Below are 21387 nucleotides of genomic sequence, written 5' to 3'. Positions count from 1 at the left end.
AGGCAGAGTTGCACAACTAGTGTAATTCAGAGACACTCAGTGCAAGCAGTGGAGATCGAGTGACATAGATGCTCGCAGTTTATTTATTTATTTATTTTATATTTGTTTACTGGGAAAGTCTGAGTGGGCAGACACCCTTTTTCAGTAGAGGCCCAGGGGAAAAGCTCTACATAATAAAACATTGGATAAACATAGTCGCAGTGATGCTACTATACAATACATGGAGAATAAGATAAATGAATTTACAGAGCTTGTATAATTTTACAGGATTACAGCTACATGACGTATGTTTGAAGATAAAAACTTTGGTTACAACTTATCTCCAGGCTTGACTGTTGGTAAAGGAGTAAAGAGTGGATTATTAAAGTTTGAAATATAAGAGTGAGTGAAAAGTAGGCTATTATTAGGTGGACAGTGGTCTCACCTTCGATAACCACATCACCACAATAGTCAGGAAATCCTTCTATGTGGCACACCTCATCACTAAGGGCTTTTCATCCAGAAAAAAGGAGGTCACTGTCCCACTGTACTCATCCCTCATTAGACCCATTATAGAGTACAACCCCCCCCCCCCCATTTGGTATGTACCTCACAAGACATCTGCAACAGCTGGAAAGGCCGCAGAAATACCTCACAAAAAGAATCACAGGATTAAAGCAGATGCCCTATGCTGACCATCTAAAAAAACTCCAGCTATACTCTGTGGCGTATCGTCTATTCAGAGGCAATCTCTGCTTAACATACAAGGCCATGTCAAACCCTAAGCTGTTGGACATGCTTCACTTAAAGAAATCCCAATCCCTCAGAGCCAAACGCTCCAGGGATCTAAACCTTGTCATCACAATGAACAAAACATGCAGGAAGGATAGGTTCCTGATCCAGAGACTCCCCATACTCTGGAATAGACTGCCCATACATGTCAAGCAGAGCACCTCCTTGGCCCTCTTCAAAAGGAACCTTGACGACTGGATGGGAAAAAGGAAATTCACCCCGGGGATCATGTCAGTCACCCTGCTAGACAGGGGTCCAGGGAAGTAAATATTGTGGGTAGAAATAGCCATGGAATTGTTATGGCTAGGTTTGTATAGGCCCTAGGGCCGATAGCCTAGTGCCAACCTATGAACCTATATATACAATTTCTATTCAGACATAGAGATGAAGGAAAAGTAGGAGGTGAGGAAGAAGGTAAAAGATGGGACTAAGAACTATTGGAGGAAGAAGACTTTGGTTGGGATAGTCACTGTTTGGTAGACAGATGATTTCTGAGTTATGCTTGATAAAGGGATGGGGGTGTGGAGCAAGGTACACTGCTGAATTTCAGAGTAGGAGATAAATACTAGTAGTTATTATTATTTACACTGGACTGTGACAGGGGCAAAGCCATTTGTCAGTTAAATAAGCTTTGAGTAATTTTTTAAATTGGATTGGGAGTAGTCCTAATAGAAGGAGGTAGTCCATTCCAGGTTTTTCCTACTTGTCTAGAATAGAGAGAGTCCCCTGCAGGGTTTAAGGGTTTGGTAACTTGCAGTAATGATGTGTTAGTTGAGCACAGAATATGTTTCTTGGAGTAGGGTTGTAAAATATTTCAGAGAGCTGGAATTTTCTCAGATTGATACACTAGTTTGTGAGCCATGGTTAGTTGAGCATAAACTAAACGTTGAGGTAGTTCTAGCCACAAAAGTTTTTTTTAAGGCGAGGCAGTGGTGGGTCCTATTTACAGAGTCTGTGGCAAATTAAGCTATTTTGTTGTAGCATGTTTCTAGTTTATCTAAGTCTGATTTTCTAAGATTTATGAGTGTAGGGAAGGGATAGAGTAGTGCTGACAGGCTATAGCTATCCTGGTGGTTTCTGAAAGATATCTTTTGTTTTTATATAGTGCTCCCATTTTTTGTGTGTCTTCTTAATTGTCTGTGATACGTGTATGTCAAACCTTAGCTTATTGTTGATTAAGACTGTTAGCAGCTTTGTCTGAGATTCTGGAGAAATTTTTGTACGGTTGCTAGCAGTGATGTGAAAGGTGGGTGGTGGGTCTGAGGCTGTGGTGCAGAGAGAGATCATAAGCTTGATTTTGTCAGGTTAAGTATGAGCTGGGATTTGTCTAGCCATGTTTTAATTTTGGAGAAGGATTTTTATGTTATGTTCTGGAGCTGTTGTATGGTGGATGTAGCACATATCAGGGTAGAATCATCTGCATACTGGATTGTGGAGGCTAGAGGGATGGCAGTGTTGAGGTCATTAGTAAATATATTGAAAAGTAGAGGACCAGCGATGGTGACTGGGAGAAGGGGGGAATAGGTCTTGGAGCTATTTTACTGCTTGTTGACAACCTGTTAGGTAGCTTGGGAACCATGTAAGGGGAGTGGGACTGGGATTCAAGTTGGTGAGTATGGTCAATAGTTTATTGTGTCAAACTGTATCAAAGGCCTTGGACTTGTAAAAAGACTGTTTTACCTTCTTTTCTGAATTGATTGTTGGTATTGATAAAGCTGAAGAGGGCATTTGTGTTTCTATGATGGGGCCTAAATCCATGTTGGAATTTGGTTTGAAGATTATTGGTTATTAGATACTGTAAGAGTTGAGAATGAATGCACCTTTCTAGAATTTTTGATAAAGGGGAGAGAGAATGGCGAAGGGTCTATAATTAGTCAGTTCAGTTGAATTATCCCCTTTATAAAGTGGTATTATATATGAACTTTTCCAAATGGATGGGACATGTTGTTCAGCAATGGACTGATTTATAAGTATACAATGGCCTCTGCTGCTAGTTTTAGAAATTCTGCTGGTAGGTTATCCTTTGCTATTGTGGTAGGTTTGAGTTTGTTTTAATAATTTTTCTATGTTTTTTGTGTGGATGGGTGGGAAAGAGAAAGTGTCATTATGATTATTATTTGGTTCTGGCATAGTTGATGGGTGGGGTAGGTTATTTTTGGTTAGTGAGAGGATACTTTTAGTAAAATATTTATTAAATTGTTCTGCTATGGAAATTGGGCTGTCTGGTATGTTAGGGAGAGGGATTGAGGTTTTACCAGGGTGCAGGATTTTTTTGATCATATCCCAGATTTTTTTTTTATTATTCCTGTGTTTCCACTGTAAGTTAATGCAGATTTTTTGTCTTGTTTGATTTGTTGTTTTACCTTATTTCTGATTTGTTGATAAGCTAGGCGACTGGCATGAGTTTTGTCAGTATGCCATGACTGTCAGGTCTTGTCCCTAAGTTTAAGGAAGGTTCACATTTTGTTAGTTAGCCAATGTGCATAGTTTAACTTAGCACGGACTATTCTGGTTGGTGCTACACTGTTAAGGATATTGAGGAAGGTCTGGTTAAAAATTTCTGTGGTAGCATCTAGGGGCAGGTTATTGAGGGGTGTCCAGTTGAATTGCTTTAGTGTATCGGTCAGTTCTTGAGGATTGAGGTTTTTCATACTGTGGATGAGATGATATAAGGTATGTTTTGCTAGGTTTGAGTGCTTTCTTATGAGGTAGGTTGGCATGTGGTCACTAAGACTTTTGGGTAGACAGCCGGTGTTTTGGTAAAGTGAAGGACTGTTTGCTAGTGTCCAGTCTAGGATGGACTGTCATTTAGATTTTTTTTGTCTATTCTGGTAGGGGACTGTATGAGTTGTGTGAAACAGTATAGGTTTATATGATTAGTTGGGTTTTCTGAAGATCATGTCATCCAGTCAGTATTGACATCATCCATGATGATAGTTTCCTGGGCAATGGAATTTGAGATGTGATGGAGGATGTTCTCAATTAAGGGAATATTATTGCCTGCTGGGATATAGGTGGCTATTATGGAGATATGCTTGTTCTGGTTGACATGAAGTTTAACTAGTAATATCTCTTTACCATTTAAGTTTGGTACGTTAAGGGTTATTGGCTGTAGTATAAGGTTATGTTTAAATACTATGGCTACTCCACCACCTCTTTTCTCCTTTCTATCTGACCTAATTATATTGTAACCTGGGGGGATGATCTCATTATCTAATATGTCTGTTAATATTGCCAGTTCTGGGGAGTATTGTGAGAGGGTGGCACAAAGTTCTTGGACTTTATTGACAACACTTCTGAGGTTTAGTAGTAGTAAGTCTGATCCTTTCCGGGGTAGATTTAGTATGTTTTGTACTTGGGGGTAAGCTGATGAGATGAAGTTTGGACCTGGGTTTGGGTGTATATCTCCATTTATTGTTAGTTTGAACACTGTGTTAATAAGCATTTTAATGGTTTTGACTATATGTTTGTGATAGTTGAAGGAGAAGTTTTTAGGAGCTTTTTTTAATGAGGTGGGGGTGATTTAAAAGTTAGATGGATATAGTGAGTAATGATTAGGGTAGCTGGAGATATGCCCAGGTGGGTGATCTGTATGTGGGAGGATATATGGTTGTGGATTTGTGTCTATTTTCAGGCATATTTAGAAGAGAATTATTGTTTGTTAGATATGCAGCTCTTGAGAGGCGTAGGAGTATAATGCTATTTAGTATTACCATGTTGGTGCTAGTGTATTGTTTACTAGAAGACTCACTATTTTGGATTTGCATAGTTGTGAGAAAGTTAGGAGTTGGAGACTTTTGGGAGGAGTTAGATGAACTGATTTTGTTATAGTAAAGGCTGTAGAGAGGTAATTTCCTTAGTTGGATATGTAATTCTTAGTTGGATGTAGTTCATATGGTGTTAAGTTTAGTGTGGGAATCTGTTTCATAGTGTTAATTTAGTTGCTTATTGGATGATTGTTGTGGGTGGGAATGGTCTGTTAAGATAAATTTAGTGCATCTGGGGGTGGGTGGAAATGGGGGTAGGGTAGAGGAGTGGATGAAGCTCGAGCATAGCAAGGGCGAATGGAGCGGGCTGGACCAGCAATGTCAGTCACCACAAAAAAAAATTGCTTAAACAGGAACAAATGTGAAACCATAAGTAAGTACAGTGAGTTGAGAATGACTGGAGGTGTGGGCAGGGGAAGGGGTAAGAACCTACAGAGAAATGTTAGTAAGAGTAAATAGTTACAACTTGTAAAACTGATAGATTAGGCAAAGCCAAGATTAAAACAGAATATTGCTGGATTATATTGTAAAAATATTGTCAGGACTTTAAGGGGGTTAGTGAGAGCTGGGGAGTTCTTGGTGGTGTGCAGGCAGCCTTTAATGCTAAATTATTTTGACTTCAATATATAAAGTTAAAAATACATTGAAAATTAATAAAAAGTAAAAGGTCCGAGAAACCACAACCACAGCTACTGAAATGCTGTTTTCAATATAAAATACACAGTATTATTGAGCGTTTTCATCTTAATAAAAAGGAGACTTCATCAGTATACAATCCAATATAAAAATGAGCTGTTTAAATATTCTCTCACATTTCTACCAATCACATGTAAAAAACAATTAGCGTTAATGACAAACCATTAACTTTTTTTTAAAAAAAAAAGCTGGATAGGAAAACTACTACAAAGAAACTACATGTTAAAATATTACAATATTTAACATAATATATACAAAAACTACCCACTAAACATGAATTTTATGTTATACAATTTAATATTTTTATGTTTCTCTTGCTTTTTTATGTAAGATAGGTACAATAGAAATTGCATTGTTTAAACGTGGGGTAAACATTGCAGCTAACCTAAGTTGCCATTATGTTTCTTTTTTCTTTAATGTATTTTTTCAGTCCCCCCCCGGGGTGAAGTTTAATAATATCCCAAATTCCAGTTAGGAACTTTTCAAACTTCAAACAAACCTGGGAGTGTTTATATAATTTAATTTCCCATTCCTTATATCATTCACATGCTCAAATATTCTACATCTAAGGGGACGCTCAGTCTTACCCACATAAAAATGAAAACATAATGCACAGACATTGACAGGAGTAACGTGTTAAATAAGTAACGCATTACTGTAACATATTACATTTGTTAGTAACTAGTAATCCTAGGCATTACTTTTTGATATAGTAATGCAGTAATAGTAATGTTACTTCTTTTAGCAACGCAAATGTACATTACTTTTTGCATTACTTGTTTTTTTAGTCCAAATGAAGAGGTGCCACAATTCCCAAGTGGCACCCCTTCATTTCTGATTTTTTTCTCTGTTTTTTATTTTTCGCACTTTGTGCACTGATGTCATTACATGCACGATGACATCAGCTCCGTCAGGGCTACCAGCCTGTTGGAATTGAGCTCAAAGAGCTCATGTTGTGCATGCATTTCTGGCTATTCAAATGCTCTGTGAGCGGGAATGGCACTCAAAATGGGAAGGGATTATTTAACTGAATGCACTCCGAATGGGAAGGGATTATTTAACTGACTGAAACTACAGACTCCAATTGGGAAGGATTATTTAACTGAATAGTGAAATTGCGGTAAGAAAACCTTATTTTATTCTGAATTATGTTCAGGGAAGGTGTGTGTGTGTGTGTGTGTGTGTGTGTGTGTGTGTGTGTGTGTGTGTGTGTGTGTGTGTGTGTGTGTGTGTGTGTGTGTGTGTGTGTGTGTGTGCATGTGTGTGTCTGTGCGTGGGAATGTTCAGTTTCAGCTTGGCACATGTAACTTTATGCAGCATATTTTCTGTTTTTACCCAAATCATAGGATTGCAGCACATAACATCCAAAGCCTTTTTGACTCGCTCACTTTTGAGCAGTACTGTGACAGAGCTGTATCAGAAATGATCCTCTATATAGATAATTTGTGACAAGGTAGTATTTTATGAGATAGTCCACATCTATATGATTGTGTGTGCTTTGTGTGTGTGTGTGTGTGTGTGTGTGTGTGTGTGTGTGTGTGTGTGTGTGTGTGTGTGTGTGTCTCATACCTTTGTGCTGACAAGTCTCAGAGTATACAGAGCCATGTGAAACAGAAGTTTGTCTGTATCTCAGAACTATGAGTTGAAAATTCACAGGGCCTATAGATTCATGTTGATATAGAAAGTACTAATATATACAAGACTGCAAATGTGAGAGTATGTCTATTTTTTCACATGTGTGTGAATGTGCATAAATGTGCATGTGTCTATATATGGCTGTGTGTGACACAGAGGATGTTAGGGTCTGCTGCTGACCACAGAGCTACAGATTCTCAGCCTGTACTTCACATGACAGCATTACTTTTTATGCCTTTAGACTTCCCTCCCTCCCTTCTTCTGTGTTACAAATGCAGTCCACAGCCTTGCACTCTCATCAGCTAGCTCTTCAGGAAAGGCCAACATATTGTTACCAGACATAGGGGTCACTGCAGCAGCCAGCCTTTCTGCATTCTTCTTTCTTGTACCTTTCTTCATTTACTTCCAAATATTGTAACAAATGAATATTACTGCGCAATGATTATCAAAAGCTCAGATAAGTGCATTTCCACAGGACCACTAACTATACCATATAAGATGTTAAATTTTGAGGATGTCTTAGTGCTTTTTAATTTGATTTTATTACAACTTCATGAGTAAGACACATATTCTTCATTCACTCAGGAATGAACCTGCACAAAGGATTACAAGGTTCTTGAGATTCTTGGTAAGAAGCAAGCGTGGATGCTTTCTTATTGCTACCATAGTCTGTAAATAAACAGATAACCTGGCTTGTAATTTCAGTGGTTGAATGTCTTAAAAAGGTATATTGATAACTACCAAAATTGTCCCTGACCATTTTTTTCAGTAGCTGCATTCATCTTGATTACCATATGTTAAATGCATGTATGTGTGTGTGTGTGTGTGTGTGTGTGTGTGTGTGTGTGTGTGTGTGTGTGCGTGCATGCGTGTGTGTGTGCACATACATGCATGCGTGTGTGCTGAATTCATTAAATAATGACAGGCATTTGAATTTCAGACTTCATATTCTTCAGAAAATAAATGGTAACACAAAACCTTTTATTCTAGCAATTTCCTAAGTTTATAAGATCGATATTTGAAATTTGTCCCTATTTTGGGGCTGTATTCCCCCATTATTGGCTTTGTCCAGGCTTTTTGTGCTAAGAGTTGAGAGCTATGGTGAGAAGTGAGAACTGAATTCACTAAATGATAGTTATTTAAGTTTCAGTCTTCCTATCTTTGAAGAAACTGCTGATTTGGCATAGTGGTATGTTGATCTGACTGTAGTGCACAGGGTCCTGGGTTCAAGACTTGCCAGTGAAATGCATGGTGGTAACACATTTTATTCTAGCAACTTTCCAAAGTTATAAAAACAATGTTTAAAATATGTCCCTGGTTTTGGCCTTTTGTCCCCCCCCCCAAAAAAAAACTGAAATTGAAAATAAGTGTCGAGAAGCTGTGCAAGATGCCTATGGCTTACACTATTGTCATTTTATTTATAGTGTGGGTGTGGAAGTAGACTTTTATGATGGAAATGTTCTGAATTGGGCAGTTTTATCATTATTGGCTCATACATTTTGTTTCATTGCCTACAGTACAGCCTACTGGAAAATGTTCAAACAAGAAATTTATAATGATCACTGTCTAATAAGTGTGCAGTTTTATACAAGGAATATAATTTAATAAAGCCAGGAAGGTGTATCAAAGAATTTAACACATGTATGTTTCTTGTTTTGTGTGCAAGGGGCCAATGATTTGAAAACAGCCCAAAGGTAATCTTTATCCACCACTGGCCAGATGTATTTTCTTTGGATGTAGTGTGGGTTTCAATGCTGTTTCAATGAATGTGAGTTTCAAGGGCAGAGAAGTTTTAATGCCAAGTCTATTTTCATTGTGAGACAGTACTGCTTTGTTTAGCAGATGTCTATTAGTGTTTTTGCATTGTGCTGTAAAATGTAAAGAGTGTGAGAGATTGGAGACAGAAAGAGTGAGTGAATGCATATATGAAAGCTGAAGAGTGTGTGTGTGAGAGATCAGAGACAGAAAGAGTGAGTGAACACATGTATGAAAGCTGAAGAGACTGTGTGTTAGAAAGGTTGGAGAGAAAATGTGCAATTTGTTGTAAATTGACTAAGTGAGTGTGAAGTAGGTGTTGCAAGTTTAGCTATTTGACTTGTTTGATTTGTTTGGTTTGACATTCTCAGGTTGGGGAGAGAGGGAATTTATTTGTATCTTCTTTTTTAAAACTCAAACTCTAAAAACATAAGGTATGTTTCTGCAGAGGGAAAACAAAGTGTAACACATGAAAATTGAGTTGTTCATACTGTACTGTATTTCTTTGATTTTTTTTCTGGTTGCTTGAGACTGCCAGTTGATTGCTCGGTTGTGATATTTTGGTTGACTTTGTTAGACCTATATGACATTTTCTGTAAACAATTTTGCATCCTCAGCATTAGTTTTAGCAGATTAGTCTAATGTATGTTGTTGAAAATGTGATGGGTTGTAACTTGTTATAGGTTGCTGGCTATATGTACTTTGGTTTAAGTTTTAAATTGTGACTCTGATTATAAAGACTAGTCTGTGGGACTTTGTAAACTGTAAAATGCTATTCATCATTATTGTAACATTGTGTATACAACTTTAATACACTCGTATTCATCCGCAGTAAGCATGTATTCCTCACACACAAGTACTGTTTCAGTAAATCTGAATATGAGAATTGATAAACTATACTTTGAAAGTAACTCAAAAGTAACTAGTTACTTTAGTTTGTAACTAGTAATAGTAATATATTACTTATTTTAGAAAAGTAATAAGTAATAGTAATATATTATTTTCACTTAAAAGTAACTAGTAATAGTAACTTATTACTTTTATAAGTAACTAGCACAACACTGTGCACAGATACCTAGATAAACTACTCTACCCATCCTGAAATTACCTTTCTTAAGGAGAACTTTACTATGCATTCTATTGTTTAAAATAAGTGCATTATCCTTACAAATAAATGGACATTGACTACAAGCTCAACACGATTTAGTACAGTCATCGGTTATATAAGAAGAATCTATTTTTCATTCAAGAAGTTTCTTAAAATTTGACCTGTACTATTAACAAATCTAGGAGTTTTACCAACTTTGTCTAGAATATCCTGATTCACCCATAATATGATCCAGTTAGAGCTCAAGGCTCTCTCGATTTTCTAAGTTAAATGATTGTATTGTAATACAAAAGCTTTTTCATAGGGGACCTTATTTATGTGTGACAATTTCACATTATCCATTGTAGACAAACCAACCCCAACAACAGTTTATAAAGAGTACCCCATTTTTATATACTTCATTTATTATTTCTTCAGTAAACTCTTTGTGGTACCCCCTCTCCTGAAACATACAACAGATTTTATTCAATTCACTTTTCACATCCTCATGATGTGATGTCATGCGTGCTACTCTAATAGCTTGTTCCTTCACAATACTTTTTTTCTGCATATCAGCGTAATTACTTTGAAAATGCAAATAAGAAGTAGAGAACGTATCTTTACTAAAAATTCTTGATCTAAACCCATTAGTGTCATGGAAAATATATGTATCTAAATAATTAATACTAGAAACATCCAAACTGTATGTAAATTGTAAAAATTCTGTGGTGTTATTCAAATATTGTATAAATTGTTCAATCTCACCACTAGGGCCATCCCACAGAATAAAGACGTTATCCAAAAACCTAGAATACATCTTTATTCTGTGCCAAAAATGGCACTGAAATACAAAATTGGTCTCCCATCCAAGTAATACAAGATTAGCGTAAACAGGGGCGCAAGCTGCCCCTATTACTACACCTTTGACGTGTTGATAAAACTCTCCCTCAAAATAAATATAATTCTTTTCTAAGACCAAACTCATAATTTCACATATTAATGTGATCTGATCATGTATAACAGATGCCTGTACTAAATCGTGTGGAGCTTGTAGTCAATGTCCATTTATTTTTAAGGAGAATGCACTTAGTTTAAACAATAGAATGCATAGTAAAGTTCTATTTAAGAAAGGTAATTGCAGGACAAGTAGAGTAGTTTATCTGGGTATCTGTGCAACATGTTTTCATTTTTATGTGGGCAAGACTGACCATCCCCTTAGATGTAGAATACAGGAGTGGCCTTAGGTTAACTGGTGCTCTAGGCAAAAGGGCTCCACGGCACCCCCCACCACACCACCCGGTGCCCCATCCTGGTCTACCTACACCAAATAAATACTGGAAAAGTGCTCTTAACAGAGCACCGCCCTAGGTGGCTGCCTAGTTGGCCTATGCCTAAGGCCAGCTATGGTAGAATATATGAGCATGTGAATGATATAAGGAATGGGAAATGAAATAGTGCATTATATAAACACTCCCAGGTTTGTTTGAAGTTTGAAAATTTCCTATTTGGGATCTTGGATATTATTAAACTTGACCCCGATGTGGGAGACTGGAAAAATACATTAAAGAAAAAAAGAAACAGAATGGCAGCTTAGGTTAGCTGCGATGTTTCCCCCGGGTTGAAACAATGCAGTTTCTATTGTGCCCATCTTACATAAAAAAGCAAACAAAATATAAAATTGTATAACATAAAATTCATGTTTAATGGGTAGTTTTGTATATATTATGTTAAATATTGTAATATTTTAACATGTAGTTTCTTTGTAGTAGTTTTCCTATCCAGCTTTTTAAAAAAAGTTAATGGTTTGTCATTAACGCTAAATGTTTTTTACATATGATTGGTAGAGATGTAAGTGAGAGAATATTTAAACAGCTCATTTTTATTTTGTATTGTATTCTGATGAAGTCTCCTTTTTAATGAGATGAAAGTGCTCAATAATATTGTGTGTTTTATATTAAAAACAGCATTTCAGTAGCTGCAGTTGTGGTTTCTTGGACCTTTTACTTTGTATTTGTTTTTCTTTGTGTTTTTTGCTCGGTTGGTTTAAAAATACATTGGTTTTATGCTGGCCATACACTGAAAAGTACTGTCCCTTGTCTGGAAAGTTAGTGTGGCTTCAATCTGAGTAGGTAGTTGGTAGTCTGAAAAAGGTTAAGCTTGGACTTTTTAACCTAGAGAAAAGGAAGGGAAAGAAAGTGGCGAGATTTGTATGTTGAGAGTTAAATGCTAATGACTGTATAATCCGATGGTAATAAGCTAATGACTGTATAATCAGATGGTAATAAGAAACAGTATTAAAACAAGCTAAAAGAAGAATGCAGAGCAATTCAGAAATGTATAGAGAGTATGAAGTGGTGCCCAGATTCCAGTGCTAATTACCACAGCAAAATCCCAGTGTACATGTAGGGGAACTATAGAAATATGCTAGAGGTTGCTGTGGCATTAGTGAACAGGTCTATGCAACAGGCTATTATTGCAGCTAAACCATCAACTTTGTCACCTTTGGAGGCACTGTATTAACATTTCATTGCCTTCACTACACTGACATTGTACACTGGTACTGTGTGGATAGGAACATCATACAGGAGATGGACATATATCAGCCTTATCTGCAGGCCAGTGGGAGTCATGGCTTACCCATCCCAGTGGATACAAAGGTATGTATGGCTGTACATATACTAGCTGCATGGACTTTTCAGCAACTAACAGGGGATGCAGTGGGAGTATCTCAGGCATCTTCCTTGAGAATATTCTATCAGTTTTATAATACCATGCTGCAGCCTGTGGGGGAGCATATGTGGTTACCAAGTACCAACAAGAAGAGAGCCAACACCATGCAGGATTTCTGCAATATATGCCATTTCCCTGAGATTCTGGGGGAAATAGACTGCTCCCATATTGAAGGAAAGTCCCCATCTGCTGACCCTGGAAGAAAGTATGTGAACCATAAACAGTATCACTCCAGGTGGTCTAGAATGCATAGGCCATCATCTAGAATGTTTCTGTAAGCCAACTAGGCAGTTACTATGACTACAATAAATGGCACATTTGTGACCTTTATCAATAGTTTTTGAGGCAGTGACTTCCCCACAAGGGCATCATATTGGCAATGCCGGATATGGTCTGGAGCCCTGGTTGATTTTTATTTTATTTATTTATTTATTTGCAGTTGGTTTACCAGGATAGTCCATTGGGCCAAAAAGAACCCATTTTCAATGGAGTCCTGGGGAGAAAAGCTCCAAATACAAGCAAGGTTACAGTCATGGCTTTAGGTTACATTAAGTACAAATACTACAGAATACTAAAAACAGTTACATTAGAAAGAACATTGTATTATAGAATCATAAAAAAAACATTTCATTTTAGAGAACATTGCAATTTAAGGTAATTTTTTCTGAAGAGAAATACACTTTATAGTTTCTAAGTAGTTTGTTGCTTGTGGGTTAGTATAAGATAGAGCATAGAATAAGAATTAGAGAATGAAGAGAAGCAGATGTTGCCAGTGTAAAGAGAAGAGATTATGTGGGGTGGGAGCAGGAGCATTCCCACAGGGATAGTAGATGTGAGTGAAGTGATTTTTTGACTAAAGAGTGATTTGTGGTGGTGCGTATGGAAGCTGGTAGAGAGTTCCAGAGGCATGAAAGGGCAAAGGATAGGAGATTTTTACCTGGTGGATGAGTTGGTTTGTACAGTTCTATTAGGTTTTGATTGTTAGATCTTAGTAGTCTATTTGGGAGGTGCATTTTGAAAGTAGAGGAGAGGGAGAGACAGAGGGAGGGGTTAAAGATGAGTTTGTGAGCGAGAGTGAGTTGAGTGTAGGTGAGATGATTGGATAGTTCTAGCCAATTTAGTTTGTGGAGGGATACACAGTGGTGAGTGGCTAGAGATAAAGAATGTGCTTATATTAATGGAGGTAGCTTTAGAGGGGGAAAATACCATTAGTTTGGTTTTAGAGGCATTGAGTGCTAGGTGCTTTTCTTTCATCCACTGTTCAGTGGCTGAGAATGCGTCTTGGGTAAGTTTTTGGAGTGTGGGGATGGAGGTGGTAGAACAGATTATAGTTGAATCATCCGCATATTGGATAAGATTTGTGTAGGGGATGGAGCAGTGGAAGTCATTTATAAATATACTGAAGAGGAGGAGACCCAGTATGGACCCCTGGGGAACCCAGTGGGGGTATTAATGAATGAGGAGGTGTCTTTGTTCCAGTTTACTGCTTGTTGTCTGTTAGAGAGGTAGCTGTTGAACCAGTTTATAGAGGAGGGGCATATGTTTAGTTTAGAGAGTTTAGCAAGAAGGAGATTGTGAGAGATGGTGTCGAAGGCTTTAGATAGGTCAAGTAAGAGGGTAGATACAATGCTGCCAGAGTCCCATGCTTTATTTACAATTTCAAGGAAGGAGAGAAGGGTGGTCATAGTACTGTGTCTGGGTCTAAATACATGTTGTGTGGGAGTTAGTAGGTTAATGTCAATAAGATAGGGAAGGAGTTGAAGATGAATGCACTTTTCTAGAATTTTGGAGATAGGAGAAAGGATGGAGATGGGACGGAAATTAGAGATATTGTTATTGTTATTGTTGCCTGCTTTGTGCAAGGGTATGATAAAAGCCTTTTTCCAAATCTGGGTAGAGCAATTGATTAGAATACTGATGGGCAGGGCAATGGCTTCTGCAGCTATGCTAAGAAAGTATGAGGGGATGTTGTCAGGGGCATTTGAACATGGTTTCAGTTTCTGGAGGAGTTTTTTTATGGTAGATGTGGGTATGGGATTTGCTGAGAAAGGTAGGGGCTGAGAAGAGAATGTGTTTGAGAGTGGATGAGATGGGGAAGATGTGACAGGAGATGCAGAAGAGGAGGGTGAACTGTTGTTGGAGAAGGATGGGGGAGAAGTGGAGGGTAAAGTGTTAGGGAAGGATGAGGTTAGTTTGGAAATGGAGTCAATGAGAAAGGAGTTAAATTGTGTGGCAAGATAAATGTCTAGTGCGTTTGGGTCTGGGCTGGGGTTTTTTGTTTTGCTGGGATTGAGGAGGTTGGAGATACCTTTCCAGAATTTTTGTGGATTAGTTTTATGGTTGTTTTGAAGCAAGGAGAAATAATTATGTTGCTCTACAGTGATAAGCTTTTTAACTTTGTTGCAGAGTGTTTTGTATTCATTAAGGGTGGAGGGAGACTTGTTTTTCTGGTGATGTGCCCAGGCTTTATCTCTAAGGTGCATGATATCTACTGTGTTTTAGTTAGCCAAGGGGCAGTTTTGCTTTTTATTCTTTTTGATTTTATGGGGGCATGGCAATCTAAGAGGTTTAAGAATGTTGAGTTGAAGTAGGCAATTTCAGTATCCAGGGGTAGAGTTTTTAGAGGGTTCCAGTTTATTAATTTTAGGGAGTTAGAGAAGGTATCAGGGTTGACATTTTTTTGGTTGCGGGTGATGATATAGTTGTGAGTTAGATGTTTGGGTGAAGGAAGTCGGTGAGTAAAAGTGAGGAGGTGGTCACTGAGGGAGTAGGGAAGGGTGCCACTGTTAGAGAAGTTATGAGGGTGGGAGACTAAGAGCCAGTCTAGGGTGCTGCCTTTGGAGAGGTTTTTAGAGGGTCTGGTTATGGAGTCGATTAGTTGAGGGAAATTATAAAGATTTATATTTAGAGGGTTTGTGGGAGACTGAATGGAGGACCAATTAATGTTCATGTCACCCAGAATTATTGTTTCCTTGCTAATATTGGTTGAAAGCCATGAGAGGATGTCTTCAAGTATTGAAATATTGTCACCAGAGGGGATGTAAAGAGAGGCTATGCATATGTATTTGTGTCTATTTATTTGAAGTAAGGTTAGGAGTAATTCTGCATTGGCATAGGGGTTACTGATAAGGAGGATGAGTATAGAAGAGCTACTCCTCCCCCTTTTTATCGGTTCTATCATTTCTGATGATTGAATAGTTGGGTGGTGCTATTTCAGAGTCATTTATGTGAGGTTTTTCCAAGTTTCAGAGATGGACATGATATCAGGTTTATTGTGGACAAGCCAGGCATGGAGGTTGGGGATTTTATTGGCTATGCTTTGAGCATTTAGAGAAGCTAGTAGCATGGATTTAGATGCATGGGGGAGGTGTGGGGCCTGGGTTGGGGTGTATATCTCCAGATAGCAGGATGGTAGTTAGATGTTGGATTAGGCTGGAGAGGTATGAGGGCTGCTTAGGGTCTGGGTTGAGCTTTGTTAGAATTGTGAGGGTTTTGATGGTTTGTGAGGGGGTAGATTGGTTGAATGAAGTAATACATTTATTGGGAAATAGCAGCAAGTTATTTATGGGATATAGGCTGGGGGATATAGTAATAAGTGAGTCAGAGAGTGGTGGGATAAGTTGGTTGGTTATGTGAAAGGATGGTGAGTGGTTAGTGGAAGTGGGCTGGGTTAGGTAGTGGATGTAGGATAGGTTGAGAAACAGTAGTAGTTAGATAGAGAAGGATACAGGTATGGAAAGCATGGTCAGACTTGAGTTGCTAAGAGTGGGTATTTGGTAGCTGTATTAGAATGTAGGAGCAGATTGAACAGTAGAATTATTGGGGGGATGGGAGTGGAGAGGTATAGTTGGTAAAGAGGAAGTAGGTGTGTTTATGTGTGTATAAATGTAACTGGTAAAGAGGAAGCAGGTGTGTATATGTGTTTATAAATGTAGAGGTTCTAGAGGTGGGTGGGATATGGGGGTAGGGGAGGAAGCACAGCGGGCAGAATAATTCCCAGCAGAGGTGAGCAGAAAAAAAAGTATCAGCTGGAGCAGTTAAGAGCAGCACTCAGTAACTGAAACAGCAGGCACCGGGAGAAAAAACAAACAGTGATCCTGTTCAAAAGAGAAGAAGGAGGGAGAGAAATGGAGTTCTGCTACCACCTACTGGCAGAAATACAGGGTTACAGGCAAGATGAAGTGGAGGAGGTATAGTCCCTATTAGTGTGCATGCTATCGGGGCAAATTGTACAGTAACCAGTCTAAGTACAACAGGCTATTATAGCACAAAGGAGCAGTACACTAAAAGCCCGCAGGAGCTTACATTTGAGTTTTGCAGTAACAAAAACCACACTTGTCTTTTGGGGAAACTTGGTCCAGCAGGGGGTGTCAGAGACTTAGAGGGTTCCTTAGTATCAGGACGGGAGGGTGTTGATGCCGAGAAAGCTAGAAGAGAGCAAAAAAAAAAAAAAATTGGAATGAAGTCAAAGTTTTTTTTTTTTGTCTATGTGCACCTGTCACAAGAGGAGAGTGAGGTGGGATATGGAGGGAGAGCGTGGGTGAATAGAATGAATGAAAGTGAGAGTGGATGGCTGAGGTAGTGCGTGTAGTAGGTAGCAGAGAGTTAAAAAGTTCGTAAAGACAGAATACAGAGCATTAGGTCAAAGCCGTACCTCAAAAACACATATAATTGTTAAGATATAACAGGCTTTCAGGTTATTACAAATACTGCAACAATGACAATGATGACACCCATCCAAAATACTCAGACTGTGACAGGCCACCTGGGTCATTGTGGAGTGTGTATTTGGGCTGCTGAAGGCAAGCTTTTGATGTCTGTATGTATCTGGTGGTGCCCTGCGGTATGACCCTGGGATATTTACTAAAATATTCCCAGTATGTTCAGTATTACATAACATGATAATTAGGAAGGAGTTGCAGCAGGAAGACCTGTTGCAGGATGAACATTTCCCAGCACATAAGGTTATAGAGGGTGAGCTAGCCAAAGTCATGGAGGATCAAGCAGCTGGGGATGACCATGCTAGATGAAGGTGGATGCAGTATGCAAGGAGATACAGGGTGAAAAATATCTCAATCCCAGAAAAGTATGAACACTATAGTAAAACTGATACATGCATAACCAATACTGTAGAACCAGCAAGATAGGAGATCATATGTGTACACCTTGTGTCCAGCACTGACACTGTACACCCTGACCATGTCAGCTGTTTACCAACATCATTATCAGAGTTGGGCTTCTTCAACATTGGGAGGTGGAAGATCCACAGTGGTGGAGTCAGACAGAGAATCACTCATGAAGCCACCAAAGCAGAAGACCCAGTATAAGCATAACTAGCCCCATGGCCTCTACTTTACTCCCATTCACACCTCTCAACTGTCCAGATTTTTGCAGAATGTCTGGATTTTGCTTGATATTTTTAATCTGTTCTTCATAAATTTTGTGGTTTTTGGAAAGTTACTGAGGACTGGAATAACCAAATAATGACAAACATTTTAGTTTCAGACTTCATATCCTTCAGAAAATGCATGCTAACACAAATGTTATTCTAGCTACTTTCTAAGTTTATAAGAGCAGTATTTAAAATAGGTCCCTATTTTGTAGCCTTTTTCTCCCCATTATTATTGCCTTTGTCCAGATTTCATGTGCTAAAATGTTGAGAGGTATGCTCTCATTGCAGCCTTAATAGGATGGTGATTTTATTTATTTATTTATTTGACATTTGTCAAGCACTGACACTGTACACCCTGACCATGTCAGCTGTTTACCAACATCATTATCAGAGTTGGGCTTCTTCAACATCGGGAGGTGGAAGATCCACAGTGGTGGAGTCAGACAGAGAATCACTCATGAAGCCACCAAAGCAGAAGACCCAGTATAAGCATAACTAGTCCAACTGGGTATGAGCCAATTTTCAGCAGACGCCTGGGGAGAAAAGTTCCACAGTAATCATTAAACAGAATTAAAAAACTGAACAATGGTTACAAATTTTAAGACAGTAATAAAGTAGTACAATATATGAAATACAATAAAAGAAAAATAAGCAAAATATAAAGGCAAGCAATAAAGTTGACCATACCCCATTACATAATGATGCATGAAAAATATATAACTGAATAAGTAATAGGTCATAAATGCCATATACCTTTTCTGGCAGGAGAACTAGATAGTACATTTTCGTCAAATTCTGGGAGAGATATAGGTTAGTGTAAGAATATAAAGAAAGGACTTTAGAATGTTAAGGGGTTAAAGATAGGTGAGGCTAGAAAGTAGTATTAAATACTGGCAATAATGGGTGATGTGTCTTACCCTGTTTAAGTTCTCTTGGAGGCTGTATCCCCAATGTACCTAAAGGACATAAAGGACACAATGTCAGTGCCATATTCACTAATAAAGGGAATATTCAAAAGTATTCTTGTTTAAAAGATTCATAGAAAAGTACTAGGCTAGCTGCCTTTGTGGACCATTTATGGCCAAGCTAGTTTCCCTTTTTGTGCTTAAAATAACCTATCCCATTTGGTTATAGGTTAGTCTTACCCATTCCATGATTTATAACTATATATTACCTCTAATGAGAATAACTGGGATCATACCATAGATAATTTGAGGGGATCCATGCATATGATAAAGCATTTAAGAACTGTCTCTGTCCATTAGTAGTACAGGGGCAGTCCTGGAGTAAATTTTCTGTTTTCCGCCCACAGATCTAAGTTACACTTGAATATGGACAGGAATTTATATACCTGTTCCTCCAAACCCTTCTGTTGATGTTGCAGGAGAGGTTTAGATCCTTAGATGGAGTATCTCTGATGCCATATGATTTGCTGATGTACAGTAAATCCATCAGTAATGGGTTGAAGGACACCTTGTATGCCAGATACAGGTCACCTCTTAGCAGTCTGTAAGATGCAGAGTATAGTTATTGGGCTTTGAGTCAGTACATTTAGGACATGTTGTTTAGGCGTTGCATCCTTTTAGTAAGATGTCTCTGTGGGTATTCCAGTTGTTGCATGTGTCTGGACAGACTGGCTTAATGAGGGCCAAGTAAAGGTGGACAATGACACCCCTAGATCTAGGCATAATCCCTTTGTTTATAAGCTGTGCAATATAGAAGCACTTTCTTAAAATAGACACATGTTGGTCAGAGGTTAGGTCACTGTCCACATAAGTTCCCAAATTCTGAACAACTGGGTCAACTCTTACGGGTGTATTGTCAATGTGGTAGTTCCCTGTGGTAGATGACTTCCCAGAGGATACAATGATGCATGTTCTGGCATTTAGTTTCAGTAAGTAATTTTGGTACCAGTTATGTATCTCAGACAAACCTTCCTGTAGGATGGCTAAGTTATTTGTGGATTCAGTGACTGCTGCTAATTTGCAGTCATCTGCAAACTAAGTCAATGAGAGCTCTGCGGTATTGGCAAAACACTTTGGGGCATCTCTGTTGGATACTATGGGTGTGCACTGCAGCATGACTCCAAGGTCAAACACCACACCATGGGACTGTGATGAGTCTCCACCACCCTTTTGCCCTACCCTCCTGTGCAAGGCAGATGGAAAGCTACTCTGCATCACAGTTAATGTCCTTGGTGCTATGTCTGATCTGCTTATAGTAGCAGTCCTGACCATTGACAGATAACTACAACAAGATCCTACAAGCATGATCACTGTATGGCCATTCAGCAGTCTCCTGCATGAACAGCCATTGGCCATGCCAGTATAGTCTGCTTGCCAAGCTAGTCTATCTATGGTGTATCACCTTTCCAGTACAGCTAACTGAAAATGGTAATAATAGACATAGGAATATGCTGTACAACCTTCTCCACTAACAGGCACACAAATGCCACCACAATCTCTTAACAAACAAGCAAACACAGGCAACCTAACAGATGTAGTTAATCACACTGACAGTGCCCCCAATGTCACATTACTGTGGAGTATACATTCTGCAACACTCTCCCTTCCATAGGTACACTAGAGTGTAATCCCTGCTGTTGTCACATTCAACAGCCACACAGCCACCTGGAAATATAATAAGATGCAGGCTGAGGGTGTAATGGTATAATTTGAGTGTTATAGTGCCAGTTTCATGTTATGCACATCTTTGTCTGAAAGGAATGCTATATACAGATATGTATATATCTCATCATAAAACAAGGCAGTGCTGTCTTGACACCTTAAAAAAGTACATCTCACAATTGCTTTAGGGCATGCCTCCCATTAACCTTCTCAGTACTTGGGTATAAGCACTCTGTGGTTCACTGAGTACCTTATACCTAACGGGCACTATAGAGTTCCCACATCAAGTCTTTCTACAAAGAAACATTAAATCACATTTGCAGACAAGTAAGTGTAGGGAAAATATTGCACATACCTTCAGTAAGTAGTACTTTTGGTTTCCTCAGGGCTGACTGGCTTCATCTAGTGAAGTTAATTTTCAGAACACAGCGCTATGCAGAGACATTAATGTATTTAATCCCACTTACAGCACATGACTACACTAACCAATCACGGGCAGTGCAGTTAATATTTAGTTGTACTTACAACTGATTCAGTTTATAGAGGTTGTGCATATCAGGTTACATACATCTGCATTTGTAGTACATCCTCTGTTAATGTCACTGAAGTTCTATCATGAGACTACTGCAGTTGTACTTGGCCTAACATTTTATCATTAGTATGTAGTACAGTATTCCATGATATGTTTGCATTACTCTCCCTCACCCTCTTTGTCTCTATTATTTTATGTGAAATTAATTTTTGGGACTGTTTTGTTGTTTGTCTCCAATTATTTTCCTTTTTTCTAAGGCAGCATCCACAGTAGTGCCTGTGATATCTCCATGGGCCACCATTTCCTACTGAACAATACCACCCACAACACTTACATTTCAAGCTGCTAGGGTTGCCTCCACAGAGCTCACTGCGGGGGTGAAAGATAGGCCTTGC

Source organism: Protopterus annectens, chromosome 14.part0 (assembly GCF_019279795.1).
Source record: "Protopterus annectens isolate FY-2018-M chromosome 14.part0, PAN1.0, whole genome shotgun sequence".
Lineage (NCBI taxonomy): Eukaryota > Metazoa > Chordata > Ceratodontiformes > Protopteridae > Protopterus > Protopterus annectens.
Note: the sequence above shows the minus strand (reverse complement) of the source record.